General features: G+C 44.2%; 1 protein-coding gene across 5 annotated transcripts in view; it reads right to left on the reverse strand.

Moving 5' to 3' along the window:
* The window catches only part of Smyd3 (SET and MYND domain containing 3), a 522,086-nt gene that overhangs the window by 226,183 nt on the left and 271,239 nt on the right, over positions 1-24,664 (reverse strand). The window contains exon 1 of one of the 5 annotated variants that reach the window (XM_055608871.1): positions 1,345-1,392. The exons of the other annotated variants lie outside the window; for them this stretch is intronic. The gene's annotated coding sequence lies outside the window, so the exon portion shown is untranslated. Of the gene's footprint in view, positions 1-1,344; positions 1,393-24,664 lie in introns of those variants that run through there. 5 annotated transcript variants of the gene reach the window in all.

Genomic DNA, 24,664 nt, shown 5'->3' on the forward strand with positions numbered 1-24,664 from the left:
AAATGGTGTGAGTCTTGGGAAACCTCAAAGCCAGTCCAGTCCCCAGTGACATTTCCTCCGTTCATCCCTTCCCCATCCACCAACTGGGGACCAAGTATTCAAAGACCTGAGACTTATGAGGGAACATTTCATTCAAACAACCACACCCTTTCTAATTCCCTCTTCCCTTTAGACGCCTTCCTTCCCCTTCACAGGCTCCCTTCTACTTCCAGGTCCTACATGGGGACATAAAATCTAGATTCTGCATATGAGAGGAAATAGGGAATCCTTGCCCATCTAGCTTATTTTATGGTAGTTTCTGGTCCTTGGTATTTTTCTGCCCGTGATGAAATTCATTCTTCTTTAAAGCTGAATGAAACTATGTGAACCAGTTTCTCTAGCCGCTGATCTGCTGATGGACATTTTGCTTACTTCCATATCTTGGCTACTTCGAATAGTGCAGAAATAAACACAAGTGCGCAAGTAACTCTGTAATATGCTGACTTAGATTCCTTGGGGTACCTGCTCAGGAGCAGTATAGCTTTGTCCTATGGTAATTCTAGTTTTAGTTTTTAAAGGAAACACCATACTGATTTCCATAGTGACTACGCCAGTCTAACTGTATTTTTCAGGACTTACACTGAGCGTTCACAATGTCTAGTCTAGTAACTAACAAACTACTAGATTCACTGAATACTGTTGATTTGAAGAATATCACATTTCTCTTGTCAGCTCTGTCTTGCAGCCTAGGAGGGGCGACGACAGAGTTCTAGCCCAGTTCTAGCCCAGACTGACACAATGTTCCTAGTGGATTCTCTCTGAGAACTAACTTGCCCAACTGCCTTGTGCTTTCTCATGACTTTGCAGTCATGGTCTGTACTGTGTCTACTAGTCCAACTTTTAATCCTGAGCCTTTCATGCTCATCACACCAACACTCTCTGTTGTTTTGTTTTCGTTTTTTCTAAAGCTTAGACTCTATCTAGTCCAAGGCAGGATACATACTAAAGAAAATGTGCATACAATCTCATAGACATGAAAATATTACACCTTTTAAAAAATATTTCCTGATATCTGGTCCTAGCTGAATCTGAAGTATCACAGCTTAAGAAAAGGAAGCCCCCACTTTCTTGCTCTTCAGCTCAGCTCCGTATCTTTTAAGTCAAGCAGAATAAAGGAGCACGCACCTGTGCCCACACTCGCTCCACAGGAGTGAAAAACAGGACTCAAAGAAGCGAGCCCACACAGTGCCTTGCTTTACTGAAATTGCTAGCATAAAGCAAATGACTTGGCGTTTAAACAGATCATGGATGCTCCCTATCTAAAGAACCAGCACAGCAAATCAATAAAGCATCCGGGAGCTTTACCAGTAATGCCAGCTTTGGATGCCCAGGCAGTTGTAATCAGGCCGTTATCCAACCTTCCTTGGTTCTGCTGTGTGTAAACACAGTCTCCTCTCTTTGTTCCAGTGCCTCTGCATAAAGCCAACCACCCAGGAAAACGAAACTGACGTTAGATACTGAAACACTGTTATCACCAAATTCACAGGAGAAATCATTAGCGCTTTGGGTGTTTGGGTGTTCAGGAAGGCCCAGCATGCTTCCTACACCCTCCCTGACAGCCCCTGGGAAACTCACTACTTCCTCAGGTTAATGGATTCTCTGTGAGTGAAACAAAGTTCTTGCTCTCAAGAACTTACAGACTTCTGAAAGAGAAAATTCTTTGTTACGCCAACCTCCCAAAATAAATAGCATGCCTAGTGCATCCCAGGCTCAGGTCGTGTCCCCAGCGCCATACATACATGCGCATGCAACATGTACACGCAAACACCAAAATATCTATTACTGACATCAGATTTTTTTTTTGTTTGTTTCTTCTTTAATCCTGATGGGATCAGAAAGATCCGTGAGCTCACAGACAGCACCAGGAAAATCAGGAATGTTCAACACTCAACATTGTCTTTTAAAAGGAAAAGATGTCTAACCTGTTTTCTGCCCAGAAGGCTAGGAGCAAAGGTAGCCAACAGCCTGCGTAGCCTGCGTAGCCTGCGTAGCCCCCACGCTATCTGCAGAGCTAAGCCACAGTTTGTTTCCCCAAGCTCCCACAGCCAGGATCTGAGGTGGCTAAGAGCTAGGATGATCTTTGTGCCATCTGCACGGCAGAGACCACACCAGACCCTCCCCTTAAGATAACACGTATGTTATCTGAACACACCTATACAACCCATCTTCATGGAAGCCGTGACGTGTACTTAGAGAAGAGTTTTGGTGTTATTGTGCCTCTTTGTGTTACACTAGGAAACTTTCCCCCAGATTGTGCTGTGCTTAAACATGTCTAAAAACAAACCGCCCAGCTCCAGACTCCACAAGTTTGAACCCACATTGGCTACCGAGTGACATTGAATAGGACTTCCTTCTTGCCTCACGTAGAGCGATACACTGCCAAACCTGCTGGCCACAGACACCATCACACAACTCGAATTTATGTGTAAAGTTTCCTCTTTTACTTTTGTTTTGTTCTGTAAACTCCACAGCAGGAATCAACAGCCATTAATTTGCTTTCTTGAGCTTAGTTTAAAAGCCCTCAGCACAAAAAACTCTATATTTAATATGAGAAGCGGTGGTCAATCTTCACCATCCTTTGACAGGACTAAGGGTCAGCAGGGATGTGGTGGAGGACACCTCTGGGGATGAGTCTATGGGGGTGTGTAGAAAGGATTAGCTCCTGGGGAAAGTGGCAACCCACATGTAGGTGGCTCCATCTCATGGGCTGGGGGCCTGCATGGAACAAACGAGAAAAAGGAGAAAACCAGCCACATGCAGGCATGCCTGCCTCTCTGCTTCCTGGTCTGTGAGGAGATGAACTGCACTGACCTGCCACCCGCCTCATCATGATGCCCTGAACCCCTAAACTGTGAGCCAAAATTAATAATTCCCAGTAACTATGCCTGGGTCAGTGGTTTGGCCACAACAGCAAAAAAGGAATTTGGATTGCTGGGTTCATGAATTCACAATTCATGAAAGCACAATTCTTATGAAGGCACGATAGATTCTACAGACAATTCAGTTCAATTTATCCCAAGTAAAAACAGTCATTCAAACTGGACCATCAAAAGGCAAGGCTTGCATTTTCCAGCATCACAATTATTTTTTTTTTAATTTTAAAAAGTTGACTGTAGATACCCTAAAATGTTGAATTTTAATAAATGAGCAGGTTTTAAATATCACCTATCGATCAATCATCTATCTTCCTATCATCTATCTCTATCAGTCATCTATCTATCTATCTATCTATCTATCTATCTATCTATCTATCATCGATCATCTATCATTTATCATCTCTTTTATCATCATCACCTCTCTATCATCTACCTATTTTTGTTGATTTATTTTAGTTATGTATGAGTTTGTCTAAGTGTGAGTTTGTGCACATGAATGCAGTTTCTGTAGAGGCCAGAAAAGGGAATCAGATCTCCTGGAGTTAGAGTTAAAGGCAGTTGGGCCACTCAGTGGTGGTAAGAACTGAATCCAGGTCCTCAGCAAGCACAGCTTGCAGTGCTCTTAATCATTGGGCCATCTTTCCAGCCCTGAAGAAGTGGTTTATAATCAACTTCTCAACAATTTGGACCTAAACAAGACACTTTGAAAAATCCCTGAATACTGCTTCACAAAGCTAAAGAACTAGTCATTTCATACTTTACACCATTTTTTTTTAAAGTCATAGTTTAAGAATTACATTTACTTATTCGTTCATTTAGTGTGGGTGTGCCTTTGTAGAGATCAGAGGACAGTTTTTGGGACCTGGTTCTCTTCTTCCTCTACGTGGGTTCCAAGGATAAGACTCGGGTCATCAGACTTGGTAGCAAGCACTTTTACCTAAGGAGCCACAAGGATATACCCTGCTTGAATCAGTTTCGTTTTGTTTTTTAAAAACCAAATAGTGCAATGGTAAATTTCTGTGAGTTCATGCCCTAAGCTTCCACTGCTTCTGAATAGATACAAACTAAATTAAGTGAAATTTCACAATGAAGCAGTACCTAGAGGAAGAGCAGACTGCACTATATGAAATGCTCCACAAAGCCAAAGCTAAACTCCAAATCACAAACAAACATTTTCCAGAGCACCTGATAGATCAGAGCTCTAAAATCTGATGCTCTTTCCTCTTTTGTCCCCTGTCCCATCAAGTGTACTTAACTCACTATAGGTATCTGTGCTAACTCATTAGCGCCCTAAGGAAGGGCGGAGCACACAGCTTCTTCCTGAAGCACTGAGGCAGGGCTTCCCGGGTCATGGAGAAATAAATCTCTCACTATAATTGCATGCTGGTTTATGTGCTGTTGTCTCATGCTGAGAAAATGCTAAAATATTTAAGGTTTACTATCCGGTGAGATGGTAGCTTCATAATTAAAGTCTGGGACGGGAAGACAGCAGGCAGGGGAGAATTCAGTACTTTATTTCAGCACAAGTAGACTTTCAACTCTAAGACTCTGTAAAAGTTCTGCTGAACTAGGAGCTGGTAGAGTCACTTACGGAGTCACTTTAGCAGCTATGTGAAGACAGTACAGTTCAGGCAGGAGTTAGAAAAGCAAGATGGCCTTGTAGATGTCACAGAGATCCTAATTATCCCAGGTGATGAAAGAAAAGAAACCCTGTTTCTAGGCTAAAATGCAACAAATTCTAATGCAGTGGTGTACCTGTCTCTGCACAGCCCCCCAGGAGGCCCTCCCCCATTTGATTTTGTTCCTAATTAAGAGACTACTTTGAGCCAGAAGTATCTGATTGGCAAATAAGCAGGGCTTCTACTTGTCCACACACTCCCTCTCCCATCCTCCTCTTAGACCCGACTTCTGGACTAGGAGATAAAGAGCTGAGCTGCCGCGTGTGGAGTCTGGGTAAGGTGCTGTTGGGGAAGGCATCTGGGTTTCATCAGAGTCAAAGTTTGCAGCTTCCAACTTGGTCTCAGCTCAGCTCTGCAGACTTGCTCCTCCTGGTACAAATGATGGCAGCTCCTCCACCACCCAGTGCCTCCCGAAGCCCATAGCCTGAGGCTCTGGGAGGCGAGGAGAGCTGAGCACTAAAACCAAGGCTAAGTGACCCAGGGCAGGAATCTGACTGCGCAGAAGGAGTGGGAGCAGGGGTGGGGGAGCATTCGCATCAAACACATAACTGCATAAACAGCTTATTTATACTGACTGTGAAGTTTTGTTTGGATGCAAAGCAGGCACAAGGCACCAAAATGGAGGGGAAGCCGGGTATCAGGAGCTGACACCCCAGTCTGTGGGACATCCCCAGGAGAGGTCCAGCTCAGCCTGTGTCACCAGACAGGAAAACCACAGGCAATTAGAAAGGCCACACACACCCAGAACCAACTGGCCTGTGAGGCTGAGCAAGAAGCTGGAGTGACACCACATTTGGGTGGAAGGAGAGACCTTGTAGCAGTTCTGTGAGCATGAAACCTAAACCAATCCGTATGTGTGATTGTTTAGGGGAGCAATTCAGTTCAGCTAAATCCTTCTCAGTTAATTAAATGATTTTCATCTGGAGGTGTGGCTGGAGGGAAAAGGGTCCTGGAAAGGAGTATCAGAAAGAAGTGTTTAGTGTGGGGAAAAATCAGTTCCAGATGATTCTGTTTATGCCTTGTGTTTAAAGTCAGACTATCAAGTCTAGACATTGGAAATTAAACTTCGGGTCAGCAAAAAGAGAGCACCCAGGCAGCACAAAGCTGCCATTTCCAGCTGCCTTTATTGAAAGGGTACAAGGTAGTCCCCTCAATTCTATGTGCTATACGTATTCCTTCAACGCAAAAGCTCAGTTATAGAATCAGAGAAGAACAATCAGAAGAAACAAAGCAGAACTAAATGCCTTGGCGGAGAGGATGGGAAAGGAGCCAGCAAGGATGCAGGAAGCACACGGACACACCAAGGTCAGTGTGCCACCCGCCCGCTCTCAGTCCGCCTCGGGCAGAGCATGGTGGGCAGTATGTGCCTGATCAGGTTACCACTGACCCAGTACAAACCGCAACAAGGAAGTGGGGTGACGTCACTGACTTGTGCTTACCTTTCACGTGCAAGGCCCTGATTCCCATCCCCAGTACCAGAAAAGATGATGGTGATGACCACAGCAATGACGAGCAAACAGACAGACAGAGTTTGCCAACTGTGAAAATTTTCATAGTAAGGAAAGACTCATGGCACGAACCTTCAGCGTGTCCTTGGAATTCAACTCGGTTCACACAAGACAAAACATCCTGTGCTTCCTGTGTTGGATCAACAACCCCCACAGCAGGACTTTCTGCAGATGTTAGTCTGCGAACCCCAAATGTGCTGCGTTTGTTTTTGTCAATGAACCACGCTAAGCAGAGAAGGCCAAAAACACATCAGGAGTTAACTACAGATAAGCACCCGAAGGAATATTATTTTTGTATTTATCTAATATTTATGAACCGAACTAAGAAACACAATGCCAAATCAGGGGGTGAGGGGAAGCTAATATAAAAGGAAAAGGGTTATTTTGGGTGTTTGTTTTGTTTTGTTAGTTCTGGGTACCAAACCTAGGGTCTCAGTATGCTAGGCGCGCTCTCTACCACTGGGCTATCCACCAGCCCATCACTGGGCTACCCCACCCCCACTACTCTCCAAGGCATCTCTGTCCACGCCCTATGTCTCCTCTGATCAAAAAATCAACACCATGTGATTGATTCAGGCTCCCTCCTGAAGGAGAGGCAAACCTGCCTCATCTACATCTCCAGGGTGACCTGATGTTGAAGTGCCCTGAAGTTCAAAGGGGCAGCTAGTGCTCTGGCTCCTTCCAGGAAGGCTGAGGTAGGCAGATCCGGTACCGCCTCAGATACTGCCTAGCCCCCACATCCTCACTCTGTGTTGCCTCCACTGGGGGAAAAAGGCGAATTTCCACAGTCCTTTCCATTTTCTTCACCCATGGATGAGAAAGCTAATTCAGAATATTAAAAAGCATCCCCTTCTCGGCTGTCTTCAGGGCTGAGAGGCATGAGGTTTTGTAGAATCACAAAGACTACCGAGGAGGGGCAGCCAGCACTACCCATTGAAAGCTGGTGATTTCTAAGCCAGGGCACCCTTGCTTGGGTCTTCCTCCTGTGCCTACCCTATCCATTCTGAAACTGAGCTCAGAACATCAGACTTTAATTCTCAAAGAAAGAAAACAGCAAGGGCTATCTAGTGTTGATCAGGTCCAATTATACCTCTGTCGGTGGTTAGTGAGAAATACATCCGGGCATTTCTGGAGTGATCTGTAAGATGCTTTCTAAATGCATCCATTTCCAACCAATAGGCTTTTAGTTATTAGGGCTTAGGCACACTCTTTATTCGTTCCCATTGTGATGTTTGAAAAATGACATCCAGAGTGATGAAAGGCTGTAAGCTAATGTAATACCAAAAGACAACGTGCCCCCAGATGGCTTCCCTTTCCAGAAGGATCCTCACTCAGGAGTACTCCTCCACAGGAGGTAAGCTGCAGGGACCCAGAAGTAAAACAACAGAAAAAAGGGAGGGGGGGGGCAAGTGGGAAAAGAGAACAGTCAGGTTTAAATTCACATGAGTAGAGTCCTCATTAGTGACCAATCTGGCATAGAATTATTTTAATGGCATGGACCTTTTATTGCTTTTGAGTTCACAGAATAAGCAGAGCAAACTACTACTTTGTTAGGTAATGAAAAGCAGATAAAAATTTATGTGCAACTGGGTACGTTTTAAACTGATGTTTAAAAGCTATTTATCTCCTAAAAAAATAATTTCTTCAAAGTCATTAATTGGCAGCCATAAATTTTAATTCCGTTCTTGGCCTAATTATCACAAATTTCAAATATGCAGCCTCAAAAACAATGAGGCTTTACTGGTTCAATTAGGAATGCTGGTTGAAGGATTTCCTAAGGAGATTACAACAGGATAAATTAAGTCTTATCAGCAGAAAGTCTGGAGTAGAGGATATCCAATGTAATCAGCCAGAATGTAATAAACATGGAAAGATATCTGGGATATATCAATATGTAAAAATAAAGGTGTTGTGGGGGCATGTGTGTGTGTGAGAGAGAGAGAGACAGAGAGAGAGAGAGAGAGAGAGAGCAGAGAAGAAAGACTAAGTAGACACAGGGATCAAGCAAGGTAGTGCATATTCATAATCCCAACACTCAAGAAGTGGAGGAAAGAGGATCAAGAGTTAAGAGCAGTTTGCTGCACACTGAGTTCAAGGCCAGTCTGGGCTACATGGGACCTTCATACAGAGAGAGACTGAGGGGGGCAGGAAGAGGAAGGAAGGGAGTGTAGGGAGGGGGGAGGAAGAGACCAAATGGCATATTAGTTTTGTATGAGATGCTTCCTATTTTCCATAAAGGAGTAGATGCATGTGCAGGCGTGCATGCTCAGAGTAGATGCATGTGCAGGCGTTCATGCTCAGGCCATTACTGGGCATTCAACATGGGGGAGGTGCATGCTATGTTTGCAATTAGAAACGGTTTTAAAATTTCAGATGGTTGTGGCTGGACAAACGACTCAGCAGTTAAGAGCATTTACTGCTCTTACAGAGGCTCCAGGTTCTCTTCCCAGAACCCACATGGCCATCTGTAACTGACATTCCTGAGGAGTCGATGCCCTCTCCTGGCTTCCATGGGCGCTGCATGCATGCATGCGGCGTTCAGACATACATGCAGCCAAAATACTGACACACATAAAAAAATAAAATAACAATTTCAGATTACTTATATCACTGTAATCGCAGGTGTCGATTTCTAACTAGCAAAGAAGCCGAGTCCCTCAGGTACTATGCCAGGTGTTACGTAAAGTCCTAAGATACACTAGTCCATTCTTGTTCCAGGCACAAAACTGAAGGTAAACTGATACTAGCTAAGGTAACTAAAACAAGAAGGGTAATCTAAACAGGATCACAGCAAGTTAGGGAGAGATCTGTAACCACAAAGCATTTATTTTCAAAAGTACATCTGAGAATTCATGGGCTGAATCTGGATTTAAGTTTTACAACTTAAGAAAGAAGAAAAAAAGTCATCTTTTACTGGCTCACCCCAAAACGTGTGGGGATGAGCACAAAATTTTAAACTTAGCCTATAAACTGGTCACTGACAGCTCCAAATAGCTATCTAGTAATGCTGGGTCACTTCTTCCACACAGAACAACTATAAATTCTAGATTAAACAAACAAACAAACAAACAAGTCTTGAGATAATAGAGTGTGACCCAAAGCAAGCAGAAACCAGCGATAAGTTAGAATATAAAATAAATGGGGAAACGTAGATGTGAGTGCATCCGAGCGGACCGGCACAGAGACAGCGCGCTCTTATGTTAGGTTCTTTCACACAATCGCAAACAGTGGGTCTTGCAGCCTGGAGAGACAGGGAAACCAGCAGATGCTCAGACCCAAACACCAAAAAGCTTCAGAATGATAAACACTGTGTACCCCCACCCCCACCTGAAAGCTCCTCGGAGCTGCTGCTAAAAATCCACACACAAACGCTCAAAGGCCTGGAGTCTGACTCGCGGGGCTGCGCCATCCAGTCTCGCCCTTAGAAGAAAGCAGCCAACAGGTGATCTCTATGAAGAATCATGATTCCATCGGTTTTTCATCTGGGCCCCAGCCTATTGGAGGGTGCAACCCAGGTTCAAAGAAGTCTCCACTCCCGGCTGACCCCACACGAACCTCCTCTGAAGGCTCTCACACATACACCTAATACACATTCTTCCCTAAGTCTCACGGTGTCTGCAACCCGGTCAGGTTGGCACCGGTGGGTTAACCACCGGTGGGTTGCTTATTTTTAAAGATGTTATCACAAAGCCAAAAACTATCCAGTTGAACCATATGGGGCAAGGAGATCTTGGAACAAGAACAAGTAGTTTCCTTACTTGAAGAAACAGGAAGAAGAGGAGAAACACTGGCGAGAACCACAGAGAAGAAGCCCATTTTAGCGGCTAAACGGACCCTAAACCTCTAGGTGACCCCGGAAAGGTACATGCACTTGGTGGAGAGCAGGCATCCCAGGCTACAACAACTGAAAAGCAGTCATGCTGCTGTCCTTCACTGGGGTGGCTGTACTCGGAGCACGCATGCACCGCGGTAAAACCTCATAAGGAATGCAAACAGAAATCCATGCTTTTAGAAAAACTCAGTAGAACCCAGAAACCCACAAAACCCTCAAAACCCTCAAAATATTCTGAAGAAAAGCCCAAATCAGTAGATTTATTTAAAAAAAAAATGAATAGGGAACTGGTTCTCAAAAAAAAAAGAAAAAGAAAGAAAAAAGAAAAAAAAAAGTCAACCAATGGAGACCAACCCCAAATGGTGTGAAAAATCAGAGAGATGACTTCAGTCAGCATTCCTTACTATACAAGACAAGGAGAAGAAGCACACATATAATTGAAAACTGAAAAATACCAAAAGGGGATGGAGAGATGGCTCAGGGATTAGAAGCACTGGCTGCTCTTCCCGAGGTCCTGAGTTTGGTTCCCAGCAACCACATGGTGGCTCACAACCATCTGTAATGAGATCTGGTGCCCTCTTGTGGCGTGAAGGTGTACAAGCAGATGAACATTATATACATAATAAATAAATCTTTTAAAAAAATACCAAAAAGAACCCAATAAAAGTTCTAAAAACCATAAGCTGCCTATGTACAACTTAAAAAAAAAAACTTGATTGGACAGTTTATTATCAGGTTAGAAATAACATAAACAAAACAAGTCTGAATAAAGAATAAAAATTCTTAACATAAGCATCCTCAAAACAATATTGAAAATCTTAACGTGCATAAATGGAGTCCCAACGAAAAATCAAAGACAGAAGGGGCAGAAAAACATTATTTCAAAACAGCATCAGACTCCTCCTCCACTTAGAGAAAAGTATAAACTACTTAAGGTAGTCCTCATGGCTTCAAGCTTTTGTTCTTGTCTGTCCCCATGACGACCACCTTCCTGGTCTGCTATGAAAGCCGTTCTAAACTTTCCTAATTCCTTGAGAATCTCATACAATCATACAATGTATCTTGGTGACCTTTACCCTTGTTCTTCCCTCTAACTTCTCTAAGATCTGGCCCCCACTTTCCCACGACTTACCGTTTTGCATCCTTTTTTAAAAAGGTTAATTTATGCTGACCATATATGCAAGGGTTTGGAGCCATCCACCGGGGCATAGGCAGCCTCCAGGGGGCCACACCCTTAAGGAAAAAGGAGTCTTCCTCGCCTGGATGTCATCAACTGTCAGCATCTCCTCAGTTGCCAGACGAGGGATAGCATTCCCAAGCTCTTGGTCAAGGGTATGGTGGAGACTCCCAAAACAATGCAGGCTGCTATTGGTTGCTCACAAGAAATTAACAGCATGACTTTATTGCTGATGACACTACATACTTTGGTCATAGGACAGACAGAAATCAGGTCCATGCTGACTAGCTTTCAAAAGTACCAGAAGGTGCTTTATGTAAGTTGCTGGGGAAAAGAAAGCCACCACGAATCTTACCCAGCTGTGAACTACAATAATGACTGGCATGGCAAGAGATGCCCATTAGGCAATAGCGGCACAAATGCTTTGTGGGAAACCAACAGCCAAATGCTTTCTGATTGGATTTACGACATACTCTGTGGAAATACGTGGTTCATAGCTGTAAAGCTCATGGGCCCCAGGGGTTAATCCACAACTATTATTCTGCTGAATGAACATAGTGCTAAACCATCCCTTAAACCTTAAATCTATATACCCTTAAATCTATATACCCATATATTAATCTCAGACCTCATCAGAGAGGTTTTTTGTGTGGTGGACAGTGGTTAATGCAGAAATTCACAACTGGTCAAAGTGGAGAGATTGGGTGTCAGTGGAGCTCTGAGCCTCACAAGGGACATCCAGATCACCCCCTCCTATGGCTTCAGGACTACTGTTATGAAGGAGGAGACAGAAAGATCATAAAATCCAGACGTTCGGGGACAGCAGAATGAAACAATGTCTTCTGGAAATGACAAGACCGCAGCTCTCATGATAGTTCTAAACTTCCAGATAAGAAACTACCCAACCCATGAGGTTACTAACAAGCCAACTAAGGCACATTTCATTTCTAAGGGTGCCCAGATGTCTCCAGATAATTACAAATGCTGCTATTAATTTTAAATGTTCTTTATTAGTCACAGAATGTGATCTCTAAACTCACTAAGAGCTGTTTTATGCCCAAATTATGACAGGACAATGAGAAAGGCAAGAGAGAGAGAGAGAGAGAGAGAGAGAGAGAGAGAGAGAGAGAGAGATGAAGTAGTAAAAAGAAATAGCAGCATGGGGGAAAAGAGCCCTTTAACATTTGAATCTTCTGGGGCATCCCAGCATCAATGGTGCTTATAAAAGCTCGTCTTTCTTTATTCTAAATAAATCTTTTATTTGAGATCCCTAAATTTGTCTTTTGCTTTCTTTATTAACTCAAGTTTATGTTTTAGGTCAACCTTGTCTTTGTAGGAAAAGTCCATTAAGAAAGCTTCAGAATGTGGAAGGAAAACAAATTAAATACAACCTACTACTCATGAGAAGGAAAAGATTTCTAAAGATTTCCCCTTCTTACTAAACAAAAGGTGAGCTGTTTAGGATACCTTAAATTTGATGCTCAAGTTCAATGCATTCTTTGAAGAGAAGCCTGGTGTTTTATTTACCTTAGTTTATAATCTCCCTGACTAGACCACGAACACTGTAAGGGCAAGGAGGCTTTTTACTGTGCTCCTCCTTCCTGCCTCCCTGCTGTCTACAGCAATGTCCAGTGAATAACAGGTGGTCAACAGTAGCTGCAGAATGCATGAAGCCTTAGGTAGCATCCCAACCTATTTTGGGACTGTTTATCCATCTTCAAACAGATAATTAATGCATGCCGATCTGAAGCAAAACTTCCGGGAAGTCCGTCACTAACGCAAATGAGTTACCAATTTGTTGGGTTAGGCACATGCTGTCAATGCAGCCCACTGGAAGGAAATGTGAACAGCTCAATTCCTATGGCCTTGGCTGTGATGAAGGAGAAAGGTCAACTGTGTAGTCAGTTGGCTTCTCTCTGTGAACAGTGTTGTTACTTTTGAGAGACGGAGTCAAAAACCTAAACTTTAAGACCCAAAAGACTACTAAAAGAGCACCTCTCTTTTGAGTTTTAGATAAGATCGTGGGGGCTCAGAGAAGGCTCTCGGGTAAGAGCACAAGCTGCTCTTGCACCCACATGGCAGCCCACCAGTTCTTGGGGACCCAATGTCCTCATGCAGCCTCCACAGCCACTGTGCATATGTGGCATATATGTGCAAACAAACGCTTGCACACTAAAGACAAGTAAAACTTTTCAAAATAAGAGTCTGCAAGTAATAAGTGTATGTAAACATAGGGCTGCTTTTTTTTTTTTTTGTCCCAACTTTCATTTTTTTCTTACTAGTGTTCTAGCTCAAGAATTAATTTATTTCTCCTTGATGTGTTATGCTTTTTTTTTCAAGGTGGCCTAGGGGCCAAACCGAGCTTCAGGACACTAAGCTTCCCTCACACACTGGATAAAAGTGCCAATCAAAAGACATCTGGTCTTGCTTACTCCTCAGACAGCCGTAACTGCAGACTCCTCCATTACTGGACCCCAAGATCCTCTGTAAGCCAAACAAATTAGCACAGAAACAAAGCACATACTATATATACAGAGGTCACAACTGCATAACTGCTTAAGAATCACAGGAGTCAATGTAAAACAAACTAAACCCCTGTTATGAAAATGTGGGGATAAGTTAAATAAGAGGAACCCACAAAGCTCCATATCGTCTCCTCGCTACACCTGCCATCAAAGAATCATTTTCAGGGCTTGCTGTTTGCCCTCGGGGTCTGGACTGGCAAGTTACACGTTAACTTCTAGATTTCATTCACAAGGATATAAATGAAGCTTGTATGGTGGAAAGAAAAGCCCAGTTCAGTTTTGGGGCCATGAGAAACCAAGCGGTTTACTAACCCTCCAGCCTTCTCCCAGCATTCTGCCGGCAGCTATGGCTACAGCAACTCTGGAATGTCCTGGGAGTCAGTATTATGGTGCTATGGATTCTCTTACTCATTACATTAAATTCATGGCACAGAGTTACATGAGAATTATTATTTTACCCTGTTAAACTACACTTTTCTGAATGTTTTCCTTTCGGATGCATGCAGAGCATGGGAGAGTTAAAACTCTGCGGCTCCAGCGGCAGCCACAGACAGGAGCAAATTGACTGCACTATTCAATTTTCAGGAGGCTGATTATCGATCCTTTAGTGCCACCCTGAATTATTTAGCTTAGAAAATCTAGTAAATAATTACAAGTCATCAGCCATTATCCATACTCTTTAGAGCACACTATTTTAACCATAAAGACGAACATTAATATTTTATGGTTAGGATACTCACAAGCATACCTAAAAAGAGCACAAACGGCCACTGAACTCTGCATCTACCTGTGCTTTATTCTTAATGGCTTTAAGCCCAGAGATTCTAAGACATCTTGCATCCACCAACCTTAAGGGGGGGGGGGGATTTTTTTTTTAATCTCCAACAAAGGCACTGTTACATGTCCTGTCGTGAATTTTAAAAACCTCACCACTGAAGTATTTAGCGTGTGCTTCCTACGCGTTTTGGTTGGTTCCAGGTCGCATCCTCTGGGTACCAGTCCTCTAAATAAACCTCTGGGTTATTCATCATCTGATAAGCTCTAATTACATTCTGTTGAGCCAGGCAGGGGTAGCTACCAACAGGGATCAGGACACGCTGCTCCAGCATATGGCACACTGGATATCTTAAAATATCTTAAGATGAAGAGACTCGAGGAAAACAGCACAGGCTGGAAGGTCATTTTGACTTCCCTGCCACGCCCTTCTCCCTAAAACAGGTCATAAAACACAGGATGGATTTTACAACCCTTTCCTTGAAGCAGGTCAAAGGACCCTGGAGGGAGAGGTGCCCTCCCCACACTCAGCAGCAGCCTCCTTTCCTCCAAACACACGAGGCACCAGGGAGAATCAGCAAACAGCCCGTGCTCATCACGTTTACCTCAGCACCCTCCGCCCTACCGTATTTCTCCGTGACTGTCCACTCTCCATCAACGCTACTACAAAACCGCTCATGTCTAATGACTGCGCCTCACAACTCCATTTCCTTACAGAGGCTCCCGAGCCGCATAAAACAAATAAAATCTATATGCTCCCCCTCTTGATAATGTGCCTGGCAGAGCAGTCGCGGCTCTGAACACAACATGAGCAGAAAGAAAGCTATCTTCTTCCCCTTCCACACACACACTACGAAAAGGCTTTCAGTATCTTGTTTCTGGCCAACCCTAAAGATTTGTTCATTTACACTGCAGATGGTAGAAACAATTTTTCCCTGGTCAAATGAAAAGATTTGTGAGCAACAGAAAATCACTTTTGCCTCATGAACAGGGTATGAGAACCTAGCACACCCCAAGGCTACAGTAACCACGGATCTAATTTGCCTATTTCATCCTCAATCTGTACCACTTACCCAAGCACAGTTATTCCCAGCTCTCCCTTTTGTTCTCAAGGTATTCTGGCTTGGAAAATTCACTGCATGGACACTCCACAATAGCACGCTGTCTTTAAAGCTTAACACTCTATGGGTGTTAACCAGTCAACTGTCACTGACGCTGCCGTACCTTCTGCGAGTCAGTCTTTCCTACAAGGTGCTCCTTAGTGAAGCTAAAAGAGGCTAGAAGTGTCCGTGGGTTTGCAGAACCATCACTGCAGTGGCTTTGTGGCTTGGTAATCAGGGTCCCCTTTTGTGTGTGAGACAACCCAGGACTGACTTTCCTCCCAGACTGCCTGGAAGCGTGCTTGTAGAAGAGACTCTTTACTGGAGGGTACAGGGACGTTCTCAAAGCAACAAGTTTGCAGAGGCCAGGTTGTGACAAAGACACACCTAAGGACACCATGAGGCTTGCTACTACTGCTGGGCAAAGGCATGGAAACCAAGCCTGGCAGCAAAGTAATGATATGACAGGACTTCGGATTTACAAAACAGAACAAGGAGGAAGACAGTGAAGTAGTTCAGCTCCTGAGACAAAACTTTAACAAAAACATGCAAAAGGTATGAAATGCCTAAACCCCATGTCAGAGATTAAATCGTCCTGTAAGCTGGAAGTCTTGTGATGGGTGGGATGATGGTGGACTCAAACACAGCATAACTGAAACACAGCAGACTGGCCATGAACGCGGGGCTTCTGGGATGAATGTGGTCTCACCCCCATGGAGACCTGGAGGAGGCTTCTCTCTCCCCTTCTCCTGTGGCTGGGGAAAACGCTAACAGCACTGTTTGCTTGCATCTCTGTGTTCTTGTATTTGCTCTTAGATCCCATACACAGAAAGGAGTTGCATATGTTTAAAAAAAAAAAAAGTAATTTAATATATTTGCCTTTACAGCTACACACTGGGGACTCAAATGTATCCAAAGTCTTCAGTTTCATCAACTTAGAGTCATGTGTACTATGGCAATAAGCTACAAGATCTAATTTTTTAGACATAAAAAAGAAAATATGGTCAATAAGGATCCCACCGAACACAGAGAAACCAGTCTCCATGCACTACACAGTACAATATACAGTCTGCTCTAACAGCAGTGTGCCAAACAGCCAGCCTACAAGCCACACCGTTGATTTTCCATCCGTGGGAACCGCTGAACACAACCTAATGCTCCTCCCAATATCATGATCTCCAGATCAAAACTTCCTCCGTTGTTTTGACTGGCTCAGGCAACAGTGGCGAGTTCTGTTAAGTTGTTAAACATTTCTGGTTAAGATCTGGAGGCAACTACTAGTTTCCTGGCTCCCACTCCCAAGATTATCACTCCTAGAGTGTGCTACTAGGTGCACCAGGATGAGGAAATTCCTTGAGGGAACCAAAACCCTCCCCAGTTCCTGAGAAAAGGCTCAGAAGCCAGCACCAGCCTCTCCCTCCCTCCCCAGCACTGAGGCTTGAAACAGGGTCTCCAGCATGCTGGTCAGGAGTCCTGCCACCAAGCTGCAGGCACACAGCCCTCTCTTCTGTAACAGAGAGTGCTTTCTGTGCTGCGCACAGTATCAGTTTTAGCCATTGCTGCCAACTTAGTTCATCAAAGATGCTATTGAAAAATCTCATCTGTAAAATGCTTTTGCAAAGGGATAAAACTTCTGCATATTTTCCAGACAAGGCAAAGCAGCTGAATGAGCAGAGAGGCTCAAACATGCACACGTAAACACGACCCAAATTCCTCATTCCTCATGCTGTACCCGGCAGAAAAATATTCTCCCCAAATCCAGAGCAAAGAGAATACATGGCCAGAAATCCCTTCTGTGGGGAGTGTCCAGATAAGCCTTGGAGAGGACCACAGGGAATGGCATGGGAGCCAGCCTTAAGGTCCTGGAATGATCCTGATCCGCTGCATACAGCGTTGATCACTAGGGACTCCTGGTTCACTAGTGAGGTCTCAAAATGGATCCCAGGCCAGGGCAGTGACTGCTTCCCCCTTCTTTATGGAAGTCTCCTGAGGTGACCTTGCCCAACCTACCCACATATGTTTTTATAGTTGCATCAACCTGACTGAGTGTTATTGGTGCTTGAGGCTAGTATGGGATGGTCTGATTGACATTTCAGTCACAAAAAGGCGTACACACTGCACAATAAAGTCAGATCTGCACCTTGAGTCTGGTCTCCAGAGTCTGATTCCTGGGAGTCTGCATGGGCTCCATCGACACTCATCCCCCTTCCCCTGGTTCCTGGTCTCTGCACCCCTCAAATTCTAGCAAATCAACAAACCATTGGACTATTCCAACATCCACCCTGCCATTCTTGCTGTGAGAGAATAGGCAGCTGCTGCTATCCAACATCTTTCTTTTCCAACTAGATAATAAGCTCTGTGAACTATGCATTGGCTCCCATCAGTCAATAAGCACTTGTCAAATGACGAGAGAGTAACATCCTTGGGCTTCAGCACGTGTTTTTCTCCCTTTCAAGCATGGTGAAAGCGACAGTAAGAAAAGAGCCTGCAAAAGCTGAAGTGGTTGTTTTCTGGGGCGCTGGGATGTGTCTCTTGCCCAGCAAGCCAGGGACCCTACCTCCAATCCCTAGAATCCAAACAGGTGAGAATGCTGCCAGTGAGGGCCCACGTGCAGGAAGTATGGTCTCTAACTGAGGTGGGCGACTACTGGAATTTTCAGAAATGAGATCTGCTGGAGATGACTAGACCCTGGGGCTCTACCTTAGGAATACATTAACACATCTCACAGAAGATTAGATCCTGGAGGACTGGTACACAAAGGATGGACTTGTCCCTCCCTGCTTTCGTCATCTCCACCTCTTCACTCTTGGTCCCCCTAGCACATGCAGCTCACCTCCTTGTGCATGGCCCGATGGTTGTGCGGCAGACATCCATCACGTGGCCAAGCCAGGGGACGATCTCCTGAGCCCCTAAAACTGCGAGTCAAAGCACCCAGCTTCCGACGTTTATTACGGGAGACAAACGTATTCTCTCTGAAAAACGTTTATCTGCCGAGATGCCAACTTTATCGGAAAACACAACATGGCAGTACCTGCCCAGGCCTTTTCATTTTTAATTTTTAACAGAAGATGAACAACATTTTCAAAGCAGGATTCCCACAGCGCAGTGGTTATAAGTTTAAACCCAGCAGCACTGATAAGGTGCTGTCTGTCCATACTCAGCATGGCAATGTGAACTGGCTGAAGCCCGCTCCTCAGCACTGCTGGGCTGTCCGTTGAGGCGGCCTACAACCCGGGACTGACTACACATCCTCCAAGCAAGGGTCTACATTCCAACTTCTGAGGCGTCAGCTGTCCATGCTTATACGATGACATCATCACCAACACAGCTTCGCTGATGAGAAAAAGTTTAAAAAGATCTGCTGCTGTTTCAGATGAAGGCCTGTGCTCTTGTCCTCCACAGACCCCTACACACACAGTTGGCTTAGCTTCCTACTGCTGCCTGTCTCCAGCTAAGGCAGGAGAGTGGCGGTTTTGGCAGGAAATGCACATCAAGGCAAACACCAGCATTGCCACAGGATGTAACCCAGAAAAGGGCCCTGGACAGGGACCCACATGCTTGTGCTCTCTTTTTAACAGTTCCCGACTTCTGAGGACTTAGAACGTGAAAGTCAAAAGGAAGAAGGGAAGTTCCACAAAATAATTAAATTGTATCTTAAACATAGGTCTCAAGGGTTTGATTGTTGCTTATTTTTGTTTCCAGTATGATCACATAAAGTATTTGGAAATTTTAACTTAGTGTAGATTATAATATGCCTCCTTTGTTATCTAATGTTTTAATAAATTCAGATACTTACAGTTATCAGTAGAAGCACCATGCTTCTGTTCATGAATACGCAGGTGTGCGCGTCTACATACATTAGACACAGTGTATCCATGGGCTTTCACACAGGTTTAGCTAAACAGCCTTCAAACCCTTCAGCTGTTGTATCAATGGCTGTTTTACTTTGTTATCTACAATGTCCACACATTTTTCTTGTATATGCTTTCTCCTACAAACTCTCACTCAAAACTCTGTACCTAGCCATTATATGATCCACGGATACGACCCTTTGTGTTACTGTGTTTCTTTTAACTATAACTTTTAGAGCAGATAACTGTTTCAGAAAGGGTATCTAGCCAATGTATCTGTTTCTAGTCAAACATCATTTAAACTGCTTAGGAACATTTAAACTGCTTCTTTAAGACTTCCAAAAACAAAACAAACAAACAAACAAAAAAGAACATATAAATAATCCTGAAATGCTCTCAGTTTGAAGTTTTCAGTTTGACCTCATCATGACTTCAGTTTGCATTTCTTTGTGTGCCCATGGAACGGGGCATCTGACCAGTCCACTTCAGTCTGTGGTAGGGGGTGGACCTTTGTCTGGCAGTGGCCTCAACACAAGATCCACAGCCGCTCACCTTGTGAACTGCTCATAGATGCCATGAAGCTGTTGAGACCTATGTCTGGAAGACTGGCATTTACACAGCAGAGAGAGATGGGTGGGGAGAACACGTCCTTCTCCATGTTTCCTAGCAACAGGACTCTGAAAGACCAGCCCGTGTCTCTTGTTCCTTTACTTTAGACGTCTTTGAAACTTCCTGAGCCCAGTACTACTGAAGGACTATCTAACTGTGTTCAGGTTAAGGTAACAAACTTGGGCAAGAATCTGCAGTGTTGAAGTAGACTCGCAAGGGCCGCGTGAAGAGGAGCGGCTGCCAGAAAGCCCAGAGAAAGAGCACTGAGGGGAGATGATGCCACAGGTGTGGCCCGACTGCTCAGCCACAGCAAGGGCCGCTTGCACATGTGGGTGGAGCCGGAGGGGGTGGCATTTCCTTGCTGGCAGCCAGGAACTGAAGGCAGGGCTGGGCTCACTCTGGGAAACTGCTTGAGTCTCTCAGATGGTCAGGGGGAACAGACCAGCGATTGCCACGCACTGCCCATTTTAAATTCAGTCAAGAGATTTAGTCAGCATTCTGTGTCCTAAAAACACTTGGGAAAGTATGAACTCACATCATTAAAGACAGTGTCAAGAGGCATGACTGGCCAACTTGCTGTGAGCTCCCCAAGGAAGATGAACATGGGCTGCACATGCCACGTTCCCATCCAGTCTGAAAGGGTTTTTATACAAGCATTAATCTCTACAGTACTGGCTGTTATCTGAGAGATTCTCTCCAAGGCGTATTCACTTCTATAGGACTTCATTACTTGAAAACGAATTGAAAAACCACTGTATTTCAAACCAATAAAGTTTATTCTGATCTCATTATGATTTCTCTCCAGGGACAGGGATATTTTCAATCCACGCCCTTTAAATTCGTGTTTGACTATATTTGTACCTAGAAATGGGACAAACTCTGGAATGCCCAAACCCTACCTCTGTCCTGCTTCCATCGGGAGGCAGCAGCACTCCCTGAGTGGTCAGGCCACTGGATACACAACCTGCTTCCTTCCCCCATCACATCAGACACCCACAGCAGCAGGATGTAATGAAAAGGGTGCCCTCCCCTAGCTCAGCTTGGGGAGCAGTAGCTCCGACTTTTCTTGGTGATGACCTGAAGTTGAGCTAATTTTCTGCGAGCATCTATTTTTTCACAAGTCTGGTTCTGTAATTGAAATTACCGGCTGTCACAAGTTCAGTTTCTACTAGTCTTGAGATGGATCAAGCTCTTTGCATCAAGCTTCCCCCCCTTGTGTTTCTACTCTCCCGAACGGTTTGTTGTAGTGTTCGTAGTTGTTGTCGAAATCCTCTTCTTCCCCTTCATGTCTCATTTATAAATTACCACTAGACTTGTACTTAAAATTTTACCTGCATAAAGAAGTGAGTAACCTCTAAAGACATGGCCCCAGACTATGAAGAATGCAGGGGAACAATATCCACGTGCACTTTCAGCCATGCCGCAGTTCTGTGCTCCGGTACAAATGGCCAACAGGAAAATCCATTAGTTCTGAAGCTACCGACCCTCACATCTGTCCGCCTCTTGCACATCTGTCCCGCAGCCTTCAACCACCCAATCACTGCCAACCCAAGAGCTAAGTAAAAGCTCTTGAGTTCCTGGATATTCTGCACATTCAAGAACCTAGTGGGCTAAAAGAGTTTATTATAAAGGTCATGAAGTGCCAGGTGTGAGCTTTGAGAGAAACTGCTACATTTTGTACATTCAGAAAAGGCCCACGATTTGAACACTTAAATATTTTAAAAACAAAGAAATTAGGAACCTTGCTTTCCTTAATAAAAAAAAAATATATATATATATCATTTCAACTTTCCCCTTTTCCTATGAACAACATGTTTCAAGGATAAGATTTTTATATACACAACTCTTTAAAAACATAGTGGAGACAATATATGTAGTTATATATGCATAATCCTAAATTCCTACATCTAAATCCATGACAAAAGGCTTCAGTTTCAGCTGCAGCTTAAGTGCTGTTTGCCCAACCATTTTTGTGCTGTCTCTGAGGAAAGAAAAGTAGAACTTCTGTTTCCTAATTGTCTCTGCCATCAACAGCCTCTACCCAGTCTCAATCTGTGAGCAATCTCAGAAGAGTCCTACAGTTTCCAGGAAGAGTTTATGTGGGTCTGGTGAGCTGAGAACAAAAGGCCACAGAACACAGTCCGCCTGGGGCCTGGCAGGCAAACTGCTCCCTAAGAAAAACAGTCCACACAATATTTATTTTTGAAACAATGATTGTGCCCCACAGATGGCTTTGAAATAAACAGATCTCTGGGTCATTAGTGGAAGGACAATGGAATCCAACCATCTCCATCTGTCCCTCCGTGGTGAGATCCTGTTTCCAAATGACTGACACATGGACACAGCACATCCCACCCCTGTTCAGAAGAGTGGACCACGCCCTCAGCACCAGTGGAACAACTGAGTAAGCCGAGACCCACGATCACTCACCACTGTCTCAAATAATTATGTCTGAAACTAAAGAAAATGAAAAGAAATTTTTAAAAATCGATCCTGGTTTGGCCTCAGTGGGCTAAGAAAACACATAGTATTTGAGACTGGTTCAGTAACAATTGCAGAGAAAAAAAAAATAAAAATTCTAACATTGTGAGGCTAATAATACTTCCATCTGCAAGAACTTTGAGAAAGCTGATTAGATGAGCCTAATGGGTGATTTACAGTGAAGGGAAAATACACCCTTAGCATAATTTAATAAGATCTTCAGACTGAAGCAAATTCAAGGGTTTCATAAAAGACCTTCTCATGGCCTTTTAATAGCTCTCTCCAATTCCAATTAACTTGTTAAATGCCAGTTCTCACTGTCTCACCACAGCCAGCCCTTTCTGATTAAATCATTAAATAACTGTCAACAGTACAATGCCTACTGAAGAGTTACAGACGGTCCAGAGGAGGTAAGCACCTCTCAATTCTCCATGCCAAGAGAGAAAAAAAAAATTGCAGCGTGTAATTAAAAATAATAATAACTTCAGTTCATCCCTGGGATATACAAGATTACGTTTACTGAACACACTGGCCTGTCCTAATTGTTTTACCGGGGTTAATATTTAGATTAGCTTAACCTTTTCATAGACCCTCCTAACAGGTAGGGCAGAAATGTTGATTAGGAGAGTTAATTTATGGGAAAGGTAGCCATTGAAGACTCAGACAGCGCTGACAGCCTGCCAGTGTGATGGGCCAGCCCTCTGATCCTGTGTCAAGGAGCTGTGGACACCCCCCACGGGGCACCTCCCCACACAGACAGCACACCTGCTCACCCACAGGAGTGCTGCCCACAGCCCTCCCCCTCCATTCCCCAGGCTGCCCGCTGCTCCTCAGGAGAGGCACACCTGGGTTGCTTGCAAAGTTCAAGGTTGACCCCTCCCTGCAAAACCAGGGAAGAACCCCCGCTGGGCTGCAGACAGTTTCGCTCTGCTGTGTCCCACCTCCTTGCACTTTCATTTCCTGGATCTGTGAATACCCAGTGACACTGTCCCTCTCTCAAAGTGAACGTGAATTCCCTGAAGATCCACAACAAACCTTCCCCTACATCACAGAGAGGTTAGACAAAAGCTCATAGGAACAATCTATTGTCTAAGCAGCCTTGTATCTTGCGTTTGTATGATGATTAGAATGGGGTGAAGGCTTTGAGAAGAAATAAAATGAAATAAACAAAGATGGCCAACAAATGTCATGAAAACTATGCTTTGGGTCACTAGGATGGGGAAAAGGAATTGCCTGGGCAATTTCTGCTCCAAAACTCAGCAGTCTGGAAACCTTTCAGGGATGCCTTCCCTGGCAGCATCTTGATGGCTTTTCTGGAGTCAGAAGCTTGGAGGATTTGAACTTTGGCCACAGCTTCCCAGTCCACTAGGATGAGTTCTGTTTTCACTCATTAAGAGACAGGCCAGTAGGATATTTATGAAACAAAAATAACTGTAACACACATTTCTTCTGGCTGAGGGCGAAAGTTGGCAAACAGAAACACACAGAACATTTTACAGTGATAGCCTAATGAAGACTGGGCATTCGCTTCTTGGCCCTTCTTGAAATGCTCCTAGCCCAACGGCTGGCATGAAGTAGGTGTCCTTTGAGTCCTCACCAGTGCCCAGCCATGACATCCACCTGGGAGGAAACCTGTTCTCAGTCATCACAACACTTAGAGGCTTACCTTATAACTGCATTTTTCATGCTTTATATATCAATTTTATATATATCAATTTTGTCGAAGAAAAATGTATTTAAAAAAAAAATACCCAAAACGTCATGGAGAAGAGTGTGGTAGCATCTGCCTGTAGTCCCAGCTCTGGAGGCTGCTCCAGAGGGGTCACTGCTACCAGAAGTTCCTGGACAGCCTGGCAGCACAGGCAAACTCTGTCCATACACACACACACACACACACACACACACACACACACACACACACACAGCTTGATTGTACATTTTAGATGGTATGTTAATTATATTAAATTGGTATTTCGCTTTGTTCTTTCTCTCAAATTACCTCACATTCGCTTTGGGAGGCATTTTCTTCAGCTCAACAGTTTAAGGGAGGAAAGGTTGCTTCTCCCATCAGTATTCCTATACCACCAGCTGGACAGAAGCTGCTTTCTTCTTTAACTCTGCCCGCGAAGCAGCCATGTTTGCTATCCTCCTCACTAATTTTAACTGGAGACTGAGTAGGACTGCAGATGCCCACTCCAGCCCTTGCCTTATTC

The sequence above is a fragment of the Psammomys obesus genome, unplaced genomic scaffold, assembly GCF_907164565.1.
Source record: "Psammomys obesus unplaced genomic scaffold, mPsaObe1.curated_primary_1811, whole genome shotgun sequence".
NCBI classification, from domain to species: Eukaryota; Metazoa; Chordata; class Mammalia; order Rodentia; family Muridae; genus Psammomys; species Psammomys obesus.